The sequence below is a fragment of the Schistocerca piceifrons genome, chromosome 10, assembly GCF_021461385.2.
Source record: "Schistocerca piceifrons isolate TAMUIC-IGC-003096 chromosome 10, iqSchPice1.1, whole genome shotgun sequence".
NCBI classification, from domain to species: Eukaryota; Metazoa; Arthropoda; class Insecta; order Orthoptera; family Acrididae; genus Schistocerca; species Schistocerca piceifrons.
This window is the reverse complement of record NC_060147.1, coordinates 44,589,123-44,605,623: the sequence shown is the minus strand read 5'-3', so window position 1 is coordinate 44,605,623 and position 16,501 is coordinate 44,589,123. Positions and strand designations below refer to the sequence as shown.

The following is a 16,501-nucleotide window of genomic DNA, read 5'->3' as shown; positions in this document are numbered from 1 at the left end:
AAACCCGTGTCTATGGCCCTCTGAGTCTTGTGGACGAATAGCGTGAGCTGGGTTTCACACGATCGTCTTTTTCGAAACCCACGCTGATTCCTACAGAGTAGATTTCTATCTCCAGAAAAGTCATTATACTCGAACACAATACATGTTCTAAAATAGGTATAGGTCTATAGTTCTGCAATTCTGTTCGACGTCCCTTCTTGGAAACGGGGATGACCTGTGCCCTTTTCCAATCTTTTGGAACGCTACGCTCTTCTAGAGACCTACAGTACACCGCTGCAGGAAGTGGGGCAAGTTCCTTCGCGTACTCTGTGTAAATTCGAACTAGTATCCCATCAGGTCCAGCGGCCTTTCCTCTTTTGAGCGATTTTAATTGTCTTTCTATCCCTCTGTCATCTATTTCGATATCTACCATTTTGTCATATGTGCGACAATCTAGAGAAGGAACTACAGTGCAGTCTTCCTCTGTGAAACAGCTTCGGAAAAAGACATTTAGTATTTCAGCCTTTTGTCTGTCATCCTCTGTTTCAATACCATTTTGGTCACAGAGTGTCTGGACATTTTGTTTTGATCGACATACAACTCTGACGTAAGACCAAAATTTCTTAGGATTTCAGTCGTTCCCATCAGCCACCGCGCCGAGTGTCAACTTGGTTTGCGCGAGTATTGTGATCGATGACTGGAATAAAAAAAATTGAATTTTCGAACAACTCCAATAATACAATCGATGCGTTACTTAACAACACAGTGAACACTGAAATGTTGCAACAACAATGAACCATGCCTGATTTAAAAGATCCGATACTTAAGTCACAGCTATTATGAGCAGACTGCTAACGTCCCTCGTCCACGGTCGGTACTCAACATTAGTTATTTGTTGTGTGAATTCGTTTATCGGCGAAGTAATAATTTCTATTTCACCTCCTAAGTGAGCCCAATGGCCATGTGTTTATTTAGAAAGGTTGGAAACTAAATATCGGTGCCTAGCACGTATCATTAACACTTCCTTCAAGGCAAAATGCGTAGATTGTAACTTACACACTGTCTACTCAGGTTACTGTGACCATCTATTAGAAGTCACGATCTATCAAAAGCCATCTTTTCCGATGCGTGGAGAGTCAGTGAGGTTCTGAAAGGCAGCGACAGGGCTGTGGAGCCATGCCGACTGCAATGTCGTGGTCAGATGCGCTAGGTTTCTCGGTAGAGGATGAATGAGGGGAACAGTTCCCACAGATTCTCGACTGGTTTAAATCCGGGGCGTTTGGTGGTCAGGGCAGTGGGTAAACTCGTCCTAGTGTTCTTCGAACCATTCTGGCACACTACAAGCTGTGTGGCACAGTGCATTGTCCTCCTGATAAATGCCATCATGCAGAGGAGAAACAGACTGGACATAGGGATAGATGCTGTTCAAACGTAACATATCAAAATACACATTTGCCATGCACACAGCTATTAACAAACATGGAATTAAGAGTGCTGAAGACGACATCCATGTATTTCACGATGCTGAGAAAGGTAGCTTTATGAATGAGCCGAGCTGCAGCTCGCATTGGTGCTTTTGGTAGGTTACCGCCCTCTGTTGGGGCCAGACGGTATCGTTTAGTTGGCATGGTTGGGATTCTTTGTATTCTTCTCGTGTTGACCGGCGCCACTCGGTTTCGCAAGCGTTGCCTGTCCGCTAGTGGCAGCAGTGGCGGTTATCGGTATGTAGTAACTGTTGCCCTGTCTTTGGGGCGACGTCGTTGTTTTTCCCGGTCGTGTGAGTGTGCGAGTTTGGTTGGGGACTCACGAGGGTGCACGACCTCGTCGTAAACCGGATCCAGCAAGCTTTAAGATGAGTGCCTTTCAATCCAAGTAGAGAAACCTCCACCACTGTGATGTCTCGCGATTCTCCAGTGACTTGTGTCGTTTTGCTACTCGTAGTGTCGCCGAGGAGAAGAGCAGCGAGTGGAGTGCTTGGGGAAGGCGCATCTGATTAGCTTTCCTCAAGCTACGTTCAACTTGTTTACTACGTTCTACTTGTTACAATTTGTTAAGTTCAACTAGCGGTAATTTTTCTGGCCTGGTGGCCGCTAACGCCCCAGTTACCTGCCCTGGGGGTTAGTGTATGTAACGACAGTGTACGTTTCTTCGTCTTGCCGCTGCTGTCCGGTAAAGCGTGTAGTTTTGGCAGCTTTCTTCATTGCAGCCCGGTGGGTGATTCTTCTGCTCTGGTAGTAGTGATTCCTTTCTCGTTACGGGCACTCTAAACATTCTGGGGACGTAGTGCAGGCCGCCGGTTCCGGCTTTGGCGTATTGTTCCATCGATGCATTTGGTTTATCGCACGTCAGGTAGCTTCAGAAAGATCATCATTAGTCATTCGTTAGACTGCCACTAGTTTGAGTTACCATCTTGTGAAGTGAATGCAACTCTTGGCTGCCTATCCAGTCACTCGCGAAACTGTTTGTTGCCGAACCTTCTCAGAGGTCGATTCCTGGAGCACCGTCTGTGGCACCTTGGTTCTTGTAAGACACGTGTGTTCTAAAAGGAGGTCTGATGGCCAGTAGTTCAGTGTAACGGTCCTTCAGCCCACGCCTTCTGCGGGTGTAATCTGCTTCAGTAGTAAGTACCCTTTAAGGAACTTGTGCACTGGTCCTTGTGTTTTAGTATTGTATTATTTATTATAATACCTTTTAATGCCTACTTTAAAGGTTAATAGTTCTGGTCGCCTTCTGGAATAAATCTGCCGCGCGGGATTAGCCGAGCGGTCTCAGGCGCTGCAGTCATGGACTGTGCGGCTGGTCCCGGCGGAGGTTCGAGTCCTCCTTCGGGCATGGGTGTGTGTGTTTGGCCTTAGGATAATTTAGGTTAAGTAGTGTGTAGGCTTAGGGACTGATGATCTTAGCAGTTAAGTCCCATAACATATCACACACATTTGAACATTCGAATAAATCTAGCGGAGTAGTGTTCAGTGGACGTTAAGGGTTGTGTTACAAAGTTTACCATCATCTTATTTGACGCGTTTGGTGATTAGTTGCTTGTTTTTTAATTAACCTTTGCTACCGTATTTGCTGTTTTTTGTATTATTCCGTTCCTGGCGTGTAAGGCCTTCAGCCGTGATTATGTCATTTGCCTTAAAATTCTAATTTGGTACTTGAATTTACGCAGTAAGCCTTTAAAACCTTATTTACTGTCATTCCTGGCGTTTGATGCCTTCTGCTGTGTTTGTGGGGACTTGCCTTTAGTATTTAAATACCTCTAATTTGTAAGTTGCAGCGAGTTTTAAACAGTTCTTAATTTATTGCCATTCCTGGCGTGTAAGGCCTTCTGCCCAGATCACAGTGGCTTGCTTTCAAAATATTATCTGCTGTATCTGTATTTAATGGTGATTTGCTAAATTGTAACTCATTGAAAACACTATTATTTACACAGTTGTTTATTCCTTCATTAATAACGTGTGGTATCTTTATTCATTGTTGAGTCTGTAATTACTGGTTTAAAATAAATTGTGTCTAACTGTAAAGGGCAACCAGTGGTAACTGATTACGGCCCCATCCTCAATCGTAGCCGAATCCTGCCTTCCCTTGACTACCAGGCTTCAATGAATTTGCTTGAAGAGACTGAAAAATATGAACATAAAAGCAGATCACCACAAAATCTCGCCAATGAATAGATCGAGCTAGCCAGTGCAGCCTTTCTTCAAAACTTCGTTCACCTGCTCTGCAGTTTAAAATAAAAACTACTCCCTTTAACAATAATAAAATCTAGATACTAACCCAACATGAAATAGTGCATAAAATATACCAGCTTGCTTAGCAGTACAATGCCTTCTACTAACTATAAAAAATTAATGTAATGTCCGATGTCGTAATATTTATTTATGTACATCTATCCCTGATCACATACTTTGCTTCCAGTGTATTACATAATATTTACATAATATGCCCACTGTTGGAATATTTGTTTATGTACATCTACCCCTTATCATTTCCTTTGCTTCCAATGTACACTACAACACTTATATAACCCCAGTACAGTAAAACTTTTAATATACTGGCTGCTTGATTTGTTTACCTTAATTTCAATCAGTTCTTTTTTAATATAAATAGTAAGTAATTAACAATGGTAGTTTGTAAATTTCTACTGTCACATCTATGTATGTATCGAAATATCTCTGAGACTGAAAATCTTTAGCTTTGTTGCGGCTGCGATATCGCCATCTTTGTATCAGTCATCACTGGAACGTAATGGTGCGGATTTTTCAACGTAAATAACCAAAACATCTACACTGTAATAATTTGTTTACATCGTTTAAAATCGTTGCGAGGCAAAATTAGAGTCAAACAGGCACTATCCCATATCATATTTTGGTTGTAGGGCACCAACAAATGGTTCAAATGGCTCTGAGCACTATGGGACTCAACTTGTGGGTCATTAGTCCCCTAGAACTTAGAACTAGTTAAACCTAACTAACCTAAGGACATCACACACATCCATGCCCGAGGCAGGATTCGAACCTGCGACCGTAGCGGTCTCGCTGTTTCAGACTGCAGCGCCTAGAACCGCACGGCCACTACGGGCGGCAGGGCACCAACACCCGAAGCAAATTTCATTATATGGCGGAATAAAAAGTGAAAGCTGATGTAAAATGTATCTTAACGCCAGAAAAGCCACGTAACGTGACTCCGTTTAAATGTCATGTTAGTACGCAGCATATAGTTTAGATCAGTGCTTCAGAGTTTGCGTATTTATTTTCTGCACTAGCTTTCGCGTGAGCAAAGTTGCTAGTAAAAGGTAACTGTTGATACATATATTATATACGTGGTACTGAACTGGAATTAAGGAAAATATGGAAGGGAGGACCCACCAACATAACTTTCTTTTCACAAAACCTGTTTATTTAACAATATGTAAACTGTGTTTTACAGATAATCGAACCAACCATAAAATTTTCTTTAACAAAATGAACAAATTTGCAAAATTCTTTTGACCTTAAACCTCAAGTTGAATAAGCTTTTAATCTTTGCACAAGAAATCTGTAGTGCTATATTGCAAAACAGCAAACAATATGACAAAGGTTACAAGACGACCGGGCCTACAGCCCGCCCGTTATCGGGTGTCTACTACCACGCTGGACACAGTCTGTCTCATTAAATGCCCTTCCGCAACACATGAATACTACACGGGGTGGTCCACTGATCGTGACCGGGCCAAATATCTCACGAAATAAGCGCCAAAAGAAAAAACTACAAAGAACGAAACTCGTCTAGCTTGAAGGGGAAACCAGATGGCGCTATGGTTAGCCCGCTAGATGGCGCTGCCATAGGTCAAACGGATGTCAACTGCATTTTTTAAATAGAAAGCCCCATTTTCTATTACATATTCGTGTAATACGTAAAGAAATATTAATGTTATAGTCGGACCACTTTCTTCGCTTTGTGATAGATGGCGCTGTAATAGTCACAAACATATGGCTCACAATTTTAGACGAACTGTTCGTAACAGTTAGGTTTTTTAAATTAAAATACAGAACGTACGTACGTTTGAACATTTTATTTCGGTTGTTCCAATGTGATACGTGTACCTTTGTGAACTTATAATTTCTGATAACGCATGCTCTTACAGCGTGATTACCTGTAAATACCACATTAATGCAATAAATGCTCAAAATGAGGTCCGTAAACCACAATGCATTTGGCAATACGTGTAACGACATTCCTTTCAACAGCGAGTAGTTCGCCTTCCGTAATGTTCGCACATGCATTGACAATGCGCTGACGCATGTTGTCGGGCATTGTCGGTGGATCACGATAGCAAATATCTTTCAACTTTCCCCACAGAAAGAAATCCGGGGACGTCAGATCCGGTGAACGAGCGGGCCACGGTATGGTGCTTCGACGACCAATCCACCTGTCATGAAATATGCTATTCAAACCACTTCAACCGCACGCCAGCTATGTGCCGGTCATCCATCATGTTGGAAGTACATCGCCGTTCCGTCATGCAGTGAAACATCTAGTAGTAACATCGGTAGAACATTACGTAGGAAATCAGCATACATTGCACCATTTATATTGCCTTCGATAAAATGGGGGCCAATTATCCTTCGTCCCATAATGCCGCACCAAACGTTAACCCGACAAGGTCGCTGATGTTCCACTTGTCGCAGCCATCTTGGATTTTCCGTTGCCCAATAGTGCAAATTATGCAGGTTTACGTTTGGTGAACGACGCTTCGTCGCTAAATAGAACGCGTGCAAAAAATCTATCATCGTTCCGTAATTTCTCTTGTGTCCACTGACAGAACTGTATACGACGTTCAAAGTCGTCGCCACGCAATTCCTGGTGCATAGAAATATGGTACGGGTGCAATCGATGTTGATGTAGCATTGTCAACACCGACGTTTTTGAGATTCCCGATTCTCGCGCAATTTGCTTGCTACCGATGTGCGGATTAACCGCGACAGCAGCTAAAACACCTACTTGGGCATCGTCATTTGTTGCAGGTCGTGGTTGACGTTTCACATGTGGCCGAACACTTCCTGTTTCCTTAAACAACGCAACTAGCCGGCGAACGGTCCGGACACTTGGATCATGACGTCGCAAGGATACCTAGCAGCATACATAACACACGCCAGTTGGGCATTTTGATCACAATAACCATACATCAACACGTTATCGACTTTTTCCGCAATTGGTAAACGGTCTCTTTTACCACGGGTAATGTATCACGCCCCCCATGTACCATGGACCTTGCCGTTGGTGGGGAGGCTTGCGTGCCTCAATGATACAGATAGCCGTAACGTAGGTGCAATCACAGCGGAGGGGTATCCGTTGAGAGGCCAGACAAACGTGTGGTTCCTGAAGAGGGGCAGCAGCCTTTTCAGTAGTTGCAGGCGCAACAGTCTGGATGATTGACTGATCTAGCCTTGTAACACTAACCAAAACAGCCTTGTTGTGCTGGTACTGCGAACGGCTGAGAGAAAGGGGAAACTACAGCCGTAATTTTTCCCGAGGGCATGCAGCTTTACTGTATGATTAAATGATGATGGCGTCCTCTTGGGTAAAATAATCCGGAGGTAAAATAGTCCCCCATTCGGATCTCCGGGCGGGGACTACTCAAGAGGACGTCGTTATCAGTAGAAAGAAAACTGGCATTCTGCGGATCGGAGCGTGGAATGTCAGATCCCTTAATCGGGGAGGTATATGAGAAAACTTAAAAAGGGAAATGAATAGGTTAAAGTTAGATATAGTGGGAATTAGTGAAGTTCGGTGGCAGGAGGAACAAGACTTTTCGTCAGGTAAATACAGGGTTATAAATACAAAATCAAATAGGGGTAATGCAGGATTAGGTTTAATAATGAATAAAAAAAAATAGGAGTGCGGGTAAGCTACTACAAACAGCATAGTGAACGTATTATAGTGGCCACGATAGACACGAAGCCCACACCTACTACAGTAGTACAAGTTTATATGCCAACTAACTCTGCAGATGATGAAGAAATTGATGAAATGTATGATGAGATAAAAGAAATCATTCAGGTAGTGAAGGGAGACGAAAATTTAATAGTCATGGGTGACTGGAATTCGAGAATAGGGAAAGGGAGAGAAGGAAACACAGTAGGTGAATATGGATTGGGGGAAAGAAATGAAAGAGGAAGCCGTCTGGTAGAATTTTGCGCAGAGCATAAGTTAATCATAGCTAACACTTGGTTCAAGAATCATAAAAGAAGGTTGTACACATGGAAGAATGCTGGGGATACTAGAAGGTATCAGATAGATTATATAATGGTAAGATAGAGATTTAGGAACCAGGTATTAAGACATAGTGATTGTTCCTGCTGATAAAGGAAATGCTACTGTCGTTTTAAATACAGAAGATTATCAAAGCAAAATTTTGAATCTTTTAACGTCAGGACAATACAAAAAACTTAAGAAAGATCCTACAGCCAGCGTACTACGGAAAACAAATAATCTGATAAAATCGGCCACTTCTATTCAAAAAGAAGAAAAAAGAGCTTTATTGAAGACTGAAGCAATGTGTCCTAGACTCTATGGCCTACCCAAGGTACATAAGAAGGACCTTCCTCTGAGACCGATTGTTAGTGCTATCAATTCTCCTACGTACGAAATAGCAAGATATCTAACAACTCGCTTACAACCATATATTGGAAAAACTGACTCATATATAAAGGACTCACGTCATTTTATAGAGAAAATTGAAGGTTTAATTCTGAAACCTGAGGATATTTTAGTAGGTTTTGATGTAGTATCTTTATTTACTATGATTCCAGTTAATGAAGTTATGGATTTTATAACGGATATTTTTCCAGAAGATTTGACTGCTCTTTTCAGACATTGTCTTACTTCCAGCGATTTCCAGTGGAATAATGAATTTTATGAACAACTTAATGGCGTAGCAATGGGTAACCCATTGGGTCCTGCAGTAGCTAATTTCTACATGGAGAAATTCGAACAGTCAGCCTTGGAAAAAGCAGATAAGAAACCATCTCGCTGGTATCGGTATGTAGACGATACATTTGTGGTCTGCCCATATGGTAGAGAAGCCTTAGGGGAATTTTTTAATTACCTTAATAATATAAATCCAAGAATCCAGTTTACCATGGAGAGAGAAAATGATAACAAAATACCGTTTTTGGATGTTTTAGTTATGAGACAGACGGATGGAAGATTGAAACAACAGATTTTTAGAAAAATAACGCACACAGACAGATACTTACATAAAAACTCTAACCACCATCCACAGCAAAAGAGAGGTGTGATTACAAGTCTCGTTGACAGAGCCAGACGGATTTGCACGCCGGAGTATCTAGACGTCGAATTAAAACATCTGAAGCACGCTTTTGAGAAAAATGGCTACTCAAAGAAAGAAGTAAGCAGAATTCTGCACCCAAACAACTAAAAGCCTAGGGACAAGTCCGAAAAACGATGGAAGAATACAGTCTCTCTCCCTTTTATAAAGAAAGTAACGGATCAGATTGGAAAGATTTGAAGTAAACATGATATTAGACCTCTTTTTAGACCAACGAAGAAAATTTGTCATGTTCTCCGGTCTGTAAAAGATAAACGCGCTCCCCTATCAGCCAGTGGCGTATATAAAATTCCGTGTACATGTGGTAAAGTTTATGTTGGAACAACAAAAAGAAGCGTAAATACACGGTTAAAAGTACAGAAGTCTTTGCCGATTAGGAAAAACAGATAAATCGACTGTAGCAGAACACGCTTTTCAGCCAGGAAATCATCAAGTGAAGTTTTCCGAAACAAACATTTTATCTGCGACGACGAACTATTACCCACGGCTTTGTAGAGAAGCAATTGAAATATATAAACATAGGGATAATTTTAATCGGAAAGAAGAGACCATGAAACTTAGTGATCTTTGGACAGTAGCACTACAGAATTGCTAACCGGTTTTATCCGTGACGAGATTACGATCGATAGTTAAGTTTTATCTCTGACAAAGATTATCTCTGCATATCACGTGTAACTCTGGTCACGCCCACTTTCTACGATGTATAAGTCGCTCTCAGACGTCCGACCCATCAGTCGGCAAGACTCACTGGAGGAGAAACACCCCTCTGAAGATGTCCAGCGGAGCTCTGGACGAAACGTTGCGAGCTGAAGAGTTTCATGGACCAAGACCTTACATCCCGGAAGGTTTACCAGAAGATACCAGGTATTAAATTGTAAGACATTTCCGGGGTCAGATGTGCACTCTGACCACAATCTATTGGTTATGAACTGTAGATTAAAACTGAAGAAACTGCAAAAAGGTAGGAATTTAAGAAGGTGGGATCTGGATAAAGTGAGTAAAACAAAGTTTGTACAGAGTTTCAGGGAGTGCATAAGGGAACAATTGTCACAAATTGGGGAAAGAAATACAGTAGAAGAAGAATGGATAGCTCTGAGGGATGAAGTAGTGAAGGCAGCCGAGGATCAAATAGGTAAAAAGACGAGGGCTAGTAGAAATCCTTGGGTAACAGAAGAAATATTGAATTTAATTGATGAAAGGAGAAAATATAAAAATGCAGTAAACGAAGCAGGCAAAAAGGAATACAAACGTCTCAAAAATGAGATCGACAGGAAGTGCAAAATGGCAAAGGAGTGATGGCTAGAGGACAAATGTAAGGATGTAGAGGCTTATCTCACTAGGGGTAAGATAGATACTGCCTACAGGAAAATTAAAGAGACCTTTGGAGAAAAGAGAACCACTTGTATGAATATCAAGAGCTCAGATGGAAACCCAGTTCTAAGCAAAGAAGGGAAGGCAGAAAGGGGGAAGGAGTATAAAGAGAGTTTATACAAGGGTGATGTACATGAGGACAATATTATAGAAATGGAAGAGAATGTAGATGAAGACGAAATGGGAGATACGATACTGCTTGAAGAGTTTGACAGACCACTGAAAGACCTAAGTCGAAACAAGGCCCTGGGAGTAGACAACATTCCATTAGAACTACTGACGGCCTTGGGAGAGCCAGTCCTGACAAAACTCTACCATCTGGTGAGCAAGATGTATGAGACAGGCGAGATACCCTCAGACTTCAAGAAGAATATAATAATTCCGATCCCAAAGAAAGCAGGTGTTGACAGATGTGAAAATTACCGAACTATAAGTTTAATAAGTCACAGCTGCAAAATACTAACTCGAATTCTTTACAGACGAATAGAAAAACTGGTAGAAACCGACCTCGGGGAAGATCAGCTTGTATTCCGTAGAAATGTTGGAACACGTGAGGCAATACTGACCTTACGATTTATCTTAGAAGAAAGATTAAGGAAAGGCAAACCTACGTTTCTAGCATTTGTAGACTTAGAGAAAGCTTTTGAAAATGTTGACTGGAATACTCTCTTTCAAATTCTAAAGGTGGCAGGGGTAAAATACAGGGAGCGAAAGGCTATTTACAATTTGTACAGAAACCAGATGGCAGTTATAAGAGTCGAGGGACATGAAAGGGAAGCAGTGGTTGCGAAGGGAGTGAGACAGGGTTGTAGCCACTCCCCGATGTTATTCAATCTGTTTATTGACCAAGCAGTAAAGGAAACAAAAGAAAAATTCGGAGTAGGTATTAAAATCCATGGAGAAGAAATAAAAACTTTGAGGTTCGCCCATGACATTGTAATTCTGTCAGACACAGCAAAGGACTTGGAAGAGCAGTTGGACGGAATGGACAGTGTCTTGAAAGGAGGGTATAAGATGAACATCAACAAAAGCAAAACGAGGATAATGGAATGTAGTCGAATTAAGCCGGGTGATGCTGAGGGAATTAGATTAGGAGACGAAACGCTTACAGTAGTAAAGGAGTTTTGCTATTAGGGGAGCAAAATAACTGATGATGTTCGAAAGAGAGAGGATATAAAATGTAGACTGGCAATGGCAAGCAAAGCGTTTCCGGATTAAGAGAAATTTGTTAACATCGAGTATAGATTTAAGTGTCAGGAAGTCGTTTCTGAAAGTATTTGTATGGAGTGTAGCCATGTATGGAAGTGAAACATGGACGATAACTAGTTTGGACAAGAAGAGAATTGTAGCTCTCGAAATGTGGTGCTACTGAAGAATGCTGAAGATGAGATGGGTAGATCACATAACTAATGAGGAGGTATTGAACAGAATTGCGGAGAAGAGGAGTTTGTGGCACAACTTGACAAGAAGAAGGGACCGGTTGGTAGGACATGTTCTGAGGCATCAAGGGATCACAAATTTAGCATTGGAGGGAGGCGTGGAGGGTAAAAATCGTAGAGGGAGACCAAGAGATGAGTACACTAAGCAGATTCAGAAGGATGTAGCTTGCAGTAAATACTGGGAGATGAAGAAGCTTGCACAGGATAGAGTAGCATGGAGAGCTGCATCAAACCAGTCTCAGGGCTGAAGACCACAACAACAACAACAACAAATGTATCACGAAGCAAATACCGTGCGCACTGGCGGAATGTTACGAGATACCACGTACTTATACGTTTGTGACTATTACAGCGCCATCTATTACAAAGCGAAAAATGTGGTCCAACTAAAACATTCATATTTCTTTACGTACTACACGAATATGTAATAAAAAATGGGGGTTCCTATTTAAAAAAAACGCAGTTGATATCCGTTTGACCTATGGCAGCGCCATCTAGCGGACCAACCATAGCGCCATCTGGTTTCCCCCTTCAAGCTAGATGAGTTTCGTTCTTTGTAGTTTTTTCGTTTGATGCTTATTTCGTGAGATATTTGGCACTTTTAATTTGACAGCTGTATGTCGAAATGTTCGGGGTTAAGATGCGCACCTGTGCTTATAGGTTAAATAGGTTATCAAATAATATGACAATGGTAAGGCTTACTTCAAAGCAACCAACCTCTTAATATCAATAGGCAACCAAGGTGCGACAGGATCCCAACTCGTCCCTTCGGACAATCTTATTTTGACTAAAGCCCTGGTGACAGTAGGTTGTTAATATTTTCAAACTTAAACTGATTGTCAGTTATTAACACGGCTCTGAAGGAACGTCTTAAAACATTACTTGTGAACACTTATTACAAGAGAACTCACTCGGCGGAAACACAAGATCCATCTAAAATACACCAATAATGACCCGGTCTTTCAAACACAGAAACGAACAGCTTACTGCAACAGGTTGTTCAGATTATAAGTAATGACTGAGGATTGCAATTACAGTCAAAGAATTGAACTGGTTCACAGCTAAATGTATCCACAAGATCGATCTTTTGTTTAACGACAACTTGTCCCTTAGTACAATTGTTCCGACTTTATGTACAACCAAGAGCTCATTAATTAGAGCATTAATGATCGGGTACAAACCAGAAAGGAAAGGCAATATAATAGCGCGACAAATTTTCAAACGACGACTACTGCCTATATTTACGGCCAAAGAGCCGACCGAGTAAAACTCTGAGGGTCGGGTACAAACCAGGAAATAATAAGGAGGGCAGGGAGACAATGAAACAAATCATCACAAGTATTACAGAATTTAACTCCCCTTTATCAGGAAGCAGGCAACGGCCTTGCCGCAGTGGATACACCGGTTCCCGTGAGATCACCGAAGTAAAGCGCTGTCGGGCGTGGCCGGCACTTGGGTGGGTGACCATCCAGGCCGCCATGCGCTGTTGCCATTTTGCGGGGAGCACTCAGCCTCGTGATGCCAAATGGGGAGTTACTCAAACGAATAGTAACGGCTTCTGTTAAGAATACCATCATAACGACCGGGAGAGCGGTGTGCTGACCCCATGCCCCTCCTATCCACATCCTCCAGTGAGGATAACATGGCGGTCGGATGATCCCGGTAGGCCACTCGTGGCCTGAAGACGGAGTGCTTTATCAGCAAGCAGTTCGACGGATCCACGGTGCGCCGCAGCGGTTACTGAGTGGTGCCGATGAAAGCCAGGTAGAAAGGGGGCAGCCAGGCCACGAACGGTCGTCCGACACGAATGTTGCCAACCAAGATACAGGACGGCGGCCTGCTGCTTGTACTCGACGCTGACCCCTGTGAAGTACTCCGGTATCTTCGGTCTGCGCAGCCCCTCCTTGCGTAGCTAGTTTCTTCGGCCGCTCGGCCCTCGTGACCACCTCTTGTCGCGACGCTACTGCCAATCCCCAAACTTCGTGCCTCCCTCGCGGGGCCGGGAACCCTGAACCCCTTATATATATATATCAAAATTTACACTATATATATATATATATATATATATATATATAGTTCGTGCCTCCCTCCTGGGGCAGGGAACCCCGAACCCCATATATATATATATATATATATATATATATATATATATATATATATAAAAATTTACACTATATATATATATACTTCGTGCCTCCCTCCTGGGGCAGGGAACCCCGAATCCCGTATATATATATATATATATATATATATATATATATATATACTCCTGGAAATTGAAATAAGAACACCGTGAATTCATTGTCCCAGGAAGGGGAAACTTTATTCACACATTCCTGGGGTCAGATACATCACATGATCACACTGACAGAACCACAGGCACATAGACACAGGCATCAGAGCATGCACAATGTCGGCACTAGTACAGTGTATATCCACCTTTCGCAGCAATGCAGGCTGCTATTCTCCCATGGAGACGATCGTAGAGATGCTGGATGTAGTCCTGTGGAACGGCTTGCCATGCCATTTCCACCTGGCGCCTCAGTTGGACCAGCGTTCGTGCTGGACGTGCAGACCGCGTGAGACGACGCTTCATCCAGTCCCAAACATGCTCAATGGGGGACAGATCCGGAGATCTTGCTGGCCAGGGTAGTTGACTTACACCTTCTAGAGCACGTTGGGTGGCACGGGATACATGCGGACGTGCATTGTCCTGTTGGAACAGCAAGTTCCCTTGCCGGTCTAGGAAATGTAGAACGATGGGTTCGATGACGGTTTGGATGTACCGTGCACTATTCAGTGTCCCCTCGACGATCACCAGTGGTGTACGGCCAGTGTAGGAGATCGCTCCCCACACCATGATGCCGGGTGTTGGCCCTGTGTGCCTCGGTCGTATGCAGTCCTGATTGTGGCGCTCACCTGCACGGCGCCAAACACGCATACGACCATCATTGGCACCAAGACATAAGCGACTCTCATCGCTGAAGACGACAAGGTTCCATTCGTCCCTCCATTCACGCCTGTCGCGACACCACTGGAGGCGGGCTGCACGATGTTGGGGCGTGAGCGGAAGACGGCCTAACGGTGTGCGGGGCCGTAGCCCAGCTTCATGGAGACGGTTGCGAATGGTCCTCGCCGATACCCCAGGAGCAACAGTGTCCCTAATTTGCTGGGAAGTGGCGGTGCGGTCCCCTACGGCACTGCGTAGGATCCTACAGTCTTGGCGTGCATCCGTGCGTCGCTGTGGTCCGGTCCCAGGTCGACGGGCACGTGCACCTTCCGCCGACCACTGGCGACAACATCGATGTACTGTGGAGACCTCACGCCCCACGTGTTGAGCAATTCGGCGGTACGTCCACCCGGCCTCCCGCATGCCCACTATACGCCCTCGCTCAAAGTCCGTCAACTGCACATACGGTTCACGTCCACGCTGTCGCGGCATGCTACCAGTGTTAAAGACTGCGATGGAGCTCCGTATGCCACGGCAAACTGACTGACACTGACGGCGGGGGTGCACAAATGCTGCGCAGCTAGCGCCATTCGACGGCCAACACCGCGGTTCCTGGTGTGTCCGCTGTGCCGTGCGTGTGATCATTGCTTGTACAGCCCTCTCGCAGTGTCCGGAGCAAGTATGGTGGGTCTGACACACCGGTGTCAATGTGTTCATTTATCCATTTCCAGGAATATATATATATATATATATATATATATATATATATATATATATATATATATATATATAGAGGCATGATCTATATATATATATATAGTGTAAATTTTAAGTTGACAAACCAGAATAACTCGAAAAATAAGCTTCACACGAAAAAATGTCTAGAATACAAAGTTGATTATTTTCGAGGGGGACATCTGCTGGTGCCAAAATTAGCCCACCACCCCAGCCCCGTGGGGGAGGGGCGGCAGGCAACTTAAAAATTTCAAATGGGAACCATTTTTTATTGCAGAATCAGATTCTACATGTAAAACTACGTACAATTTGTCTTAAACATTTGTTTTGATTCTTGGTAGTTGCCGTTGAAACTCAAGAAAATCCATGTTCTCATTTTTGCGTGGAAAATGGTTATGGATAAATAAAAAATACTTAAGTAGGATGTTTGGTGAGTTCTCTAGCTAGTCAGAATATATGTGTGATAATTAAAAGTTGTGTGGCCTTATGAGCACGAAACAAGCAAAACTTACCGAATCTGCGGAAAAAATTAATACAGTATTTGAGTCAACATTTTCTCTCTCTCACACCCCACCCTATGGAGAGAGAGGGAGAGTTTTAGTTTCAGTGAATCAAAATTTACAAACTAAATAAGTATTTGTTAATGAGGACAGGTAACTGGGGCGTTAGCGGCCACCAGGCAAGAAAAATTAACCGCTGGTTGGGCTTAACAAATTGTAACAAGTTGAACGCAGTGAATAGTAATAAGAAGTCGAGGAAAGCTAATCAGATCCGCCTTCCCCAAGCACTCCACTCGCTGCTCTTCGCCTCGGCGACACTACGAGCAGCAACACGAACCCAAGTCACTGGAGAAGCGCGAGATGTCACAGTGGTGGAGGTTTCTCTACTTGGATTGAAATGCACTCATCTGAAAGCTTGCTGGATCCGGTTTACGACGAGGTCGTGCACCCTCGTGACCACGGACCTTCCATCTGGCAGTCCACGCGCGCCGCCAGCAGTCCCGGTGTGTTTTCGCACTGCACGGACCTGGCGTATCCCGAGTCCCCAACCGAACTCGCCACTCACATGACCTGGAAAAACAACGACGTTGCCCCAAAGATAGGGCAATAGTCACTACATATCGATAACCGCCACTGCTGCCAATAGCGGACAGGCAACGCCTGCGAAACCGAGTGGCGCCAGTCAACACGAGAAGAA

General features: G+C 43.4%; 1 pseudogene; it reads left to right on the top strand.

Moving 5' to 3' along the window:
• The first annotated feature begins 12,993 nt into the window (after positions 1-12,993).
• LOC124719171 lies at positions 12,994-13,111 on the top strand (annotated as a pseudogene).
• Positions 13,112-16,501: the final 3,390 nt, after the last annotated feature.